We start from the raw sequence: 8,520 nt of genomic DNA on the forward strand, positions 1-8,520 counted from the left end.
CGAAAAGAAATATTTTCTAACTATTGGAAAATATTAGGAAGTGCATTAGAGATTAAGTGCATACAAAACCCCGACCCATTAGAAATATATCATATTGATACCCATAACATAACATCTAATCACAGCGGGGACACAACTTTGGTTCTTTCAATCCAAACAAATTCCAAATGCTTCAAAATAGCGAATACAAACCAAACCTCTCCTCTATACTATTCGGAATAAAATTAAAGTTTCTAGAGATTAGTTACATAAATAATTAGTATTTTTCTCTCCATATTCCCTGTGGGATTCGACCCCAACCTTGTTTGGATTACTATATTTGACAACGTCCGCTTTATGCCATTAATAGGTGTAATTTGAGCGTATCAAATTTTGGCGCCGTTGCCGGGGAATACGGTTTTGAAATTACTGATTGTTGTGTACTTTTCTTTAAAACTTTTTCTATTCCATCACACCTTGTTTGCTGTTTTGGTGAACCAGGTGAACATGGCAGGAAGACATAATCGAAATCAAGGAAACCAAGGTGGGCTCCAAGTGAACCCACCTGCACCAGAAGAGGATGAAGATGAGAATATATTTGCGGAATTCATCAATGAAGCTGATTATGCTTCTGCTGTGGTCCCTCCTAGGACTGGAAATGCTACTTTCAAAATTGATAGTTCTATCTATCAGCTCCTGAAACTTGAAGGTTATTTCCAAAATTCCTCGGAGGACTGTCCACTCTGACACTTGAAGAACTTCTTGCACATGTGTGCTCAACAATCCCAAGGTGCTGTTTCTGCTGATGCACATCGGTTACGGGTCTTTAAATATTCCTTGGCTGGCCAGGCTGGCCAAGCAAGGGAATGGTATAAAAAGCTTCCCAACAATTCTAGTCACACTTGGAGCGAGTTAACCAATACATTTTTGAAGAAGTGGTTTCCACCGAGCAAAAGGGCTGAACTTCGAGATAAGATCTTTGAGTTCAAACAGCTTCCAGGGGAACAATTATATTCGGCATGGGAGCGTTTCAAGTACTATCTAGCTCAATCTCCAACTCATCAATTTTTGGATGCTATTCTCACCGAGAAGTTCTACAAGGGGTTAGATACAATGAATCAGATTCTTTGTCAATACTGTCCTTTGGGGGATGCTTCATGAAAAAGTCATTTGTTAACATCACCGGTTGCTCGATAAGCTCACCACCCACAATCAATCTTGACACTCAAATGATAGTGAAATCTTGTCATATGGTAGTCCCTCTGTTGCCGCGGTGGCCAAAGAAAATCATGAAAGAGATCATGCTTTTGCTCAATTGCAAACCACCGTGGATTTGTTGTCAAAAAGGCTTGCGGAGAAAGAAGCTACGAGTGTGAATGTTGTTGAAGAAATGCCATCAATCTGCGGAAGAGGATATTTATTCTTAATTGTCACTTTGTTCAGTTGCCGATAATCAATGCACATTCTCAAAGAGCCATCTTTCTTTCGTACAAACAATAGGGGTGCTCCCCACGGGGATGAATTGGGCCTAATAAAGCCTTTCTCAAGCAAGTCTTTCAATTGCTCCTTCAACTCTTTCAATTCTGCGGGGTCCATTCTATAAGGAGGAATAGATATAGGCTTAGTGTCTAGCAACACATCAATAGCAAAATTAATCTCCCACTCAGGAGGAAGGCCTGGAAGCTCTTCCGGGAATACATCCGGAAATTCATTCATTACGGGAACTGACTGAAGAGTCGGCGGTTCAGCTTCTACATCTTGAACCCACACTAGATGATAAATACAACCTTTTGTAATTATTTTCCTTGCCTTTAGATAGGAAATAAACCTACCCTTTGGTGACGCCGTATTTTCTTTCCATTCTAAAACTGGTTCTCCCGGAAAATGGAAATGAACCATTTTCATTCTACAATCAACATTGGCGTAGCAAGAAGACAACCAATCCATGCCCATAATAACATCAAAATCCACCATTTTTAACTCATGCAAGTCAATCATAGTACGACGATCGTAAATCACAATTACGCAATTTCTATATACTCGGCTAGCTATTATCGATTCACCAACGGGTATGGACACCTCAAAAGGTTTAATCGACATCGGTTTTATTCTAAACCGACCCGCAATATATGGAGTATCATATGACAATGTGGAACCAGGATCTATCAAAGCATATATATCATGAGAAAGTACTGATAATATACCTGTGACAACATCAGGAGAAGACTCAAGATCTTGGCGTCCAGCCAAAGCATAAATACGGTGCTGGGACCGCTAGGGCGGGGACTCTCCCCTGCTTCTACCATGGCCGGCGGGCGCATGTGAACTGGCCCCATAAGGCGTATAGATCTTTGAAGATCCGCTCTCTCGACCCCCGAAGGCCGGGTCCTACCTGCGCCACCTAGCGAGGGTAATCTCGCATAATATGGCATGGCCGACCATATGAATAGCAAACCTCGGAGCCCAATTTGCACTGACCCTAATGTAACTTCCCACATTGGGAGCATCGTGGTACGGGTGGTCTCGCCTGACCCGAATCACCTCTAAACTGGGATCCCGAAAAGCTCTGACTCGGCCCGAGATGAGTAGATCTATCAAATCTCTGGCCTGAATACTGTGGAGGCGCACTAGTCATAGAATAGCCTGAATATCTAGAAGACTGCTGTCTGTACCCACCTCTGTGCTCACTCATTGGACTCGAAGAGCTGGCCCTCTTGCTATGCCCCCTATCATGCTCACGCTCACTTCTTTGTTGTTGTAAGCTTTCTTCTAAATTTTGAGCGTGGGCTTGGATGCGTGCAATATCCATATTGTCCTGAAGGGACGCGGTCAAGCATCTATCCATCAAATGTGACCCTAGGCCCTTCACAAACCGGTGCACCCGGTCACCCATATCAGCTACTATGGATGAAGCATACCTAGCCAAGGAATTGAAGCGGAGACTATACTCACTGAGCACTCATGCTCCCTTGTCTCAAATTTAGAAACTTATCGGCTCTAGCTCGCCGAACTTCGGAGGCAAATAATGTCGGAGAAATGCATCTACAAATTCTTGCCATACCGGAGGAGGTGCGTTGGCTCCTCGTGAAGCCATCCAAACCGTGTACCAATGGACCGCGACATCCCTCAATCTATAGGATGCTAGCTCTACCGATTCGGTGTCCGAAGCATGTATTAACCAAAGCGTCCTCAACATACCATCAATGAAATTTTGAGGGTCCTCATCCGGCTTTGATCCAAAGAATTCCAGAAGGTTCAAACTAATGAAGTCACGGGCTCTTGCACTAATTTTACCCCATCACCTTACCCGTGCTTTGCCTGCGAGTCGGGCGCGCAACCAATTGAGTCAGCAGATTAATGGCCTCTTTCACATCTTGGCCTGAAGCACCCGGTGGAGGAACCGGAGGTGCTGGAGCTGGGGCTGAGGCTCCCTCACGCTCCTCTAATATAGGCACTGATCGGGAGGACTGAGATTGAGCCGTACTCTGGGACTCACTTTCCTCTACTACCGGTGGCGGTGCTTCTCCAGCCCGCTTTTCCGCCACCGTCTTGCCCTTTTGGGCTGCTGTAGTGTTACATTCCGTATTTTGTACCCTCGGGTAAGTCAAAGCAAGTGACACAAGTTGCGTATGAAAAATTGTAAAGTTGGAATATTAAGGAAGGTCAGGGATAAAAAGGTAAATTTGCAAAACGACTCATGGAAATATGGCGAAGGTGGGGGCAAATTTGGAACTAAGGAAAATGTTTTTCATGAAATACAAGAAATTTGCTAGAATTTTCAAGAAAGGGGCCACTTGGCCGTGGGCCCCACTTGCAATATGTGGCCAAATGAATTCAAGCCAAATTAGGGGCAAATGTTCAACTACTATTGGAAGGGACTATATATATATATATATAGGGAAAGATGATTAATTCATCTTAATTCCCTAGAGTTTTCAAGAAACAAAGAACAAGAGAGAAGAGGAGAAATTCCATAGGCCATTCGGCCATAGCAAGTCCACAAGAAACCTTGGAAAATTTTTCTCAAAAAAATCATTTCCTACTAAGTGAAGGTTAAAGAAAAAGGTAAGAATTCATCTACCCTAGCAAGTTGGAGTGTTCATTGGAACAAGAAAAATTCATATTCACATAAGTTGGCCAAGGGAAGGGTTAAAGAAAAAGGTGAAGAATTCATCTACTATTTATGTATATTGGATGTTGTGCTTGTTGTAGGGTATGAAATGAATGAAATTCATGTGTTATGGAAATGGTGTGGTGTCGTGACTTGTGTGGCTAGGCCGTGTATGTGTAGTGTGTGTTATAAGTGGCTTGTGTTATATTGTGTTGTGTTGTGTGTTGGTTGTTGTTGTAATGTATGGAAAATATGGAAGTCCATGAAAAACATGCATGGAAATATGGATTGTGGTGTTGGACCCTCGAATGGGTGCATAGGTGTAGAGGTGAAGAATCAATTTTGTTTAGCATGTTTTGGTTGTTGTTGTCGTGATTTCTATGCGACGGAAATGAAGGAAATTGAATGATTTAAGTGAAGTTGTGGGTGTTGTGAGTTGGCCGTATATATGTAGCCTTGCATAGGGATAAAGGACTAATTCTACTTACTATGTTTGAAATGTTGTGTTGCGGATTCTATGATAAAAATGAATGTTTAATGACTTACGTGGATGTTGTGTGCAATTGTGTGTGTGGCTGTTTTGGAGAAAAATGTTGTTGTTGTTTCATAAATTGGAAGATATGGGTAAGTAGTATATTGATGGTATTGTTGGAATATCATGTGAATTAAATTGTATTAAGTTATATTGAATGGTATGGAATTGTATTGAGTTGCATTGAAAAGAATTGAAGTGAGTTGAATTAAATATATAGTGGCTTGTTGATATTATTGGCAAGATTTTGGTATTGTTGGTTGTTGATTTGGCGAGTTCCATTCTCGGAGTTGTTGAGTGATAATTTGGCCGAGTATGAATCCCGGGGATGTTATACGTGTAGGGGAGATGCTGCCCAAATTTTGTTTATAAACAAGTATTGGTTGAGATTAACAATTGGTAATTGTGACCAAATTGTAGATTTTGGCGAACTTGGAGCTTGAGTTTGGAGGCGTGTACTAAGCGGAAAAGGTATGTGAAGCCTACCTCTCCTTCATTTGGGCATGTCCTGGTTAGTATAGGTCGAAATCCGACCCTCGGGAAAAGTCCTACCCCTCGGAAACGACACCTAAATTTATTCATTTTTCATTCAATAGAATTGAATCCACAACTTGTGCTTTAAGGAAAAGAAATGTTCAAACGTCCGAAACTCTTGGAAATGAAATTGAAATGCCTTGAAACCTTCGTGAATGACCCCAATGGTACATGATGACCGTGTTTTTATGTTCGTCACCCGAGTCTCGATAAACGTGCATATCGGTTTCCATTACTTCTTTCATAGGAACTTTATAATCTTATTTTATGCTTTCTTATGGTGTTGCTATTCATTGATGGTCTCGCCTTATAATGATTGTTCCTTCAAGGTGAGACGAAACGACCGTGGTTATTCCATAAGGTAGTCGGGGGCTACCGACCTTACGTCACCCCCGATAGACACATGACTTTCTTTGGGTTCTTATGCATCTTGCTTATATGATATGTATATGACATGTATATGATATGTATATATATGAAAATGGGGAAATTTTGGGGAATGGATACATGTTGCGCTATAGACGCATTGCCACACAGTCGGTGGCGTAATTCCATCCGGACGCGGGATGCCCGGACGCGGGACACATGTGGGCGAGCCAACGTATTTCGGCGACATGACTTGTTTTATTTTCACATGTATATGACAAGAAATGTTTTGAAAGAAATATATATATATATAATAAGCAAGCATGATATCCGCCTGAAAGGCACTTACAGGTACAAATTATCCTTTTATCTCGTTATATGATCTTTGGTCCCACATGTTGTTATTGCTCATATGTTACATGCTTCGTTTGTATTATTTCTATGGCTTACATACTCGGTACACTTTGATAATCGTGCGACCCCTTTTCTTCGGGGGATGCGTCTCGTGCCACGCGAGGTAGACGGGTCGACGGGTTCGACTCTAGGAGCCTTTTTCGGTGCACATCGAGAGACGCTCCGGTTGTTCGGAATACGTGCAGGTACTACTTTTGTGTATATATTTGGATTGACAAAGTCGGCCACTTGTAATTACATGTATTTTGTTTAGAGGCTCGTAGACGGATATGTACGGTCGGATGTTTCACGGCCTAGTTGTCTTTGTGGCCGTGTGATATGTCGGTACGATTGATTGCTACTACTCGTGTATATGTATGCTATTATCGGCGATGTTATGGAAAAAAAATGCCGGTGTTCATACGACCCACTTAGTAACAAGAACAAGACCTATGACAGGGGGTGCCCGGTACAAGTATCGGGTACTCGTCGCGGCCCCTAGTTGGGTCGTGACATGTAGCCTTTATCTTTACGGGTATTTATGAAATACACAACACATGGTTAAGAAACAAGAAGTTCTTACATCATAGCTCTATCGCACGATTCTTATGAAGAAAGAAGGACATTCATTCCTAAAATGTCCGCAGCCTCTTGTTTATAAGTGTGGCGCGCAACACACCCATAACGAAGACTCTACTAGACACGGCTCGTAGACACACCCTAGGACAAACCTGGCTCTGATACCCCTTTTGTCACGACCCAACCGGAGGGCCGCGATGAGCACCCGGTGCTATCCCACCCGGGCACCCCTTAACATACTTTTACATCACATCTAGGTAAGCCACATAGCTAAATCATGCTTTTCATTCATCATCGTTCTAATCTCATTGGGTAACAACACATCTATATCATCATTAACACTATGCCCATATAAATGTACATAAGCCGACAAGGCTATCAAAATAATATCCCAAAACATAGGCCGACAGGGCCAAACATATCTGTTGTATCCCGCGTTTTTGAGCAATTGGATAGTTCAAGACAATTGCGGGAGGACAACAAGCAAGGCCATATCTTTACTTTGTTAGGCGTATGAATGGCTTATGAAGCATTTGAAGCGGAATTATCAAGAAAGGTCAAGGGCATAAAAGGGAAATTCGCACTACGCCACATAGAAATATAAAGGAAGGCGAAGGGAAAAATTGGAATTTGGAAAATAGTTTTATGAAATTACAATTTGTCATGGAAGAAAAATATTTGGGCTTGGACTTTTTTTTAAAAAACAAGAGAAGGCCCAACCGGCCATGACATGGGTTAAGCCCCTGTGGGGATTTAACTTACATAAATGAAAGATGACTAAGTCATCTTTGTCACAAATTCTCTAGAAATTTCAAGAGAGTGAAAAAAAAAAAAGAAGAGAGGAGAAAAACTAAGAAGGCCTTCGGCCAAGTGGAAAATTCCAAGAAAAATTGACAAAAATTTCTTTAAAAATCATTTCCTACCAATTCAAGGGTCCCTAGCAAGGTGGAGTGGTCTTTGGAGCAAGAAGAATATATATTCATACAAGTTGAAGTCTCTAGCTAAGTGAAGAATTGAAGAAAAAGGTGAGGTTTGATTCTTTCTTACATGTTATGGATGATTTTGGATGTGTAGTATGTAAAAGTGGATGAAATCCATGAGAGAAAAATTAAGGTGTGGCCGTGTATATATATATGTGTGTGTAGAAATTATGTGCTAACTATTTTGTTTAGTGTTTGGTTGTTATTGTTGTGAATGCTATGTTGATGATGGAAGTTGAATGATTTTGAAGAGGTTGTAGCTTGGTATGCATGATGTTAGCCGTGTATGTGCATGGTGATGTGGCCGTGTAGTTGTGGTGTGGCGTGGAGGAAAATAAGCCAATTTTATTTAGTGTTTTGATTATGGTTGTTGTGTATTTTGTGTTGATAATAAAGCTTAATGATTTTCATGAAATTGTAGTAGTTGGAGGTTGGTGGTGAAAGTGTATGTAAATGAAATATAATGTCCTTGCATGCATGAAAGATAATGAGACTAGTATGATATTGTCGGAATATATATTATAAAGTTATTATTGTTTTATTGGAATTGGAAGGTTTTGAAAGAAGTAGTAAGTTGGTTGAGTTGTTATAACGTATCTTGGATTGAAATTGGAAGTTGTTAGTATGGTTGTGATATTATGATTGATAGTTTGGCCGGGTTGAATTCTAGGATTGTTGTTAGTGAGAATTTGCCAAGATGATTTTTGGGAATGATGTGTTTACGAGGGAAGTGCTTTGCGAAATTTCGGTAGCCAAATGTCATTCTAAGAATCCAATTCTAAATGCACTAATCAATGTTTGGTAAACATGACCAAATTGTAGATTTTGGCGAATTTGCAACTTGAAATCGGAGTGGCACAAGGAGCGGAAAAAGGTATGTAAGGTTTCACCTTCCTTCTATGGCATGTCTTAGACATAATAGGCTTGAATACGCGCCTCGGGGATGATTCCATTCCTAGAAATCCGAACTTGAAATTAATCCTTTTTCATTCAATAGAATTGAACTAATATTTTGCATAAAAGGTTGGAAGGTTACCTAAACATCT

General features: G+C 41.0%; 1 non-coding gene across 1 annotated transcript; it reads right to left on the minus strand.

Annotated features, from left to right (window-relative positions):
- Nucleotides 1-941: 941 nt before the first annotated feature.
- LOC132041850 (small nucleolar RNA R71) lies at nucleotides 942-1,046 on the minus strand. Its single transcript, XR_009411262.1, has one exon. It is a non-coding gene; the product is annotated as a small nucleolar RNA R71 (small nucleolar RNA).
- Nucleotides 1,047-8,520: the final 7,474 nt, after the last annotated feature.

The sequence above is a fragment of the Lycium ferocissimum genome, unplaced genomic scaffold (genome assembly GCF_029784015.1).
Source record: "Lycium ferocissimum isolate CSIRO_LF1 unplaced genomic scaffold, AGI_CSIRO_Lferr_CH_V1 ctg11940, whole genome shotgun sequence".
Lineage (NCBI taxonomy): Eukaryota > Viridiplantae > Streptophyta > Magnoliopsida > Solanales > Solanaceae > Lycium > Lycium ferocissimum.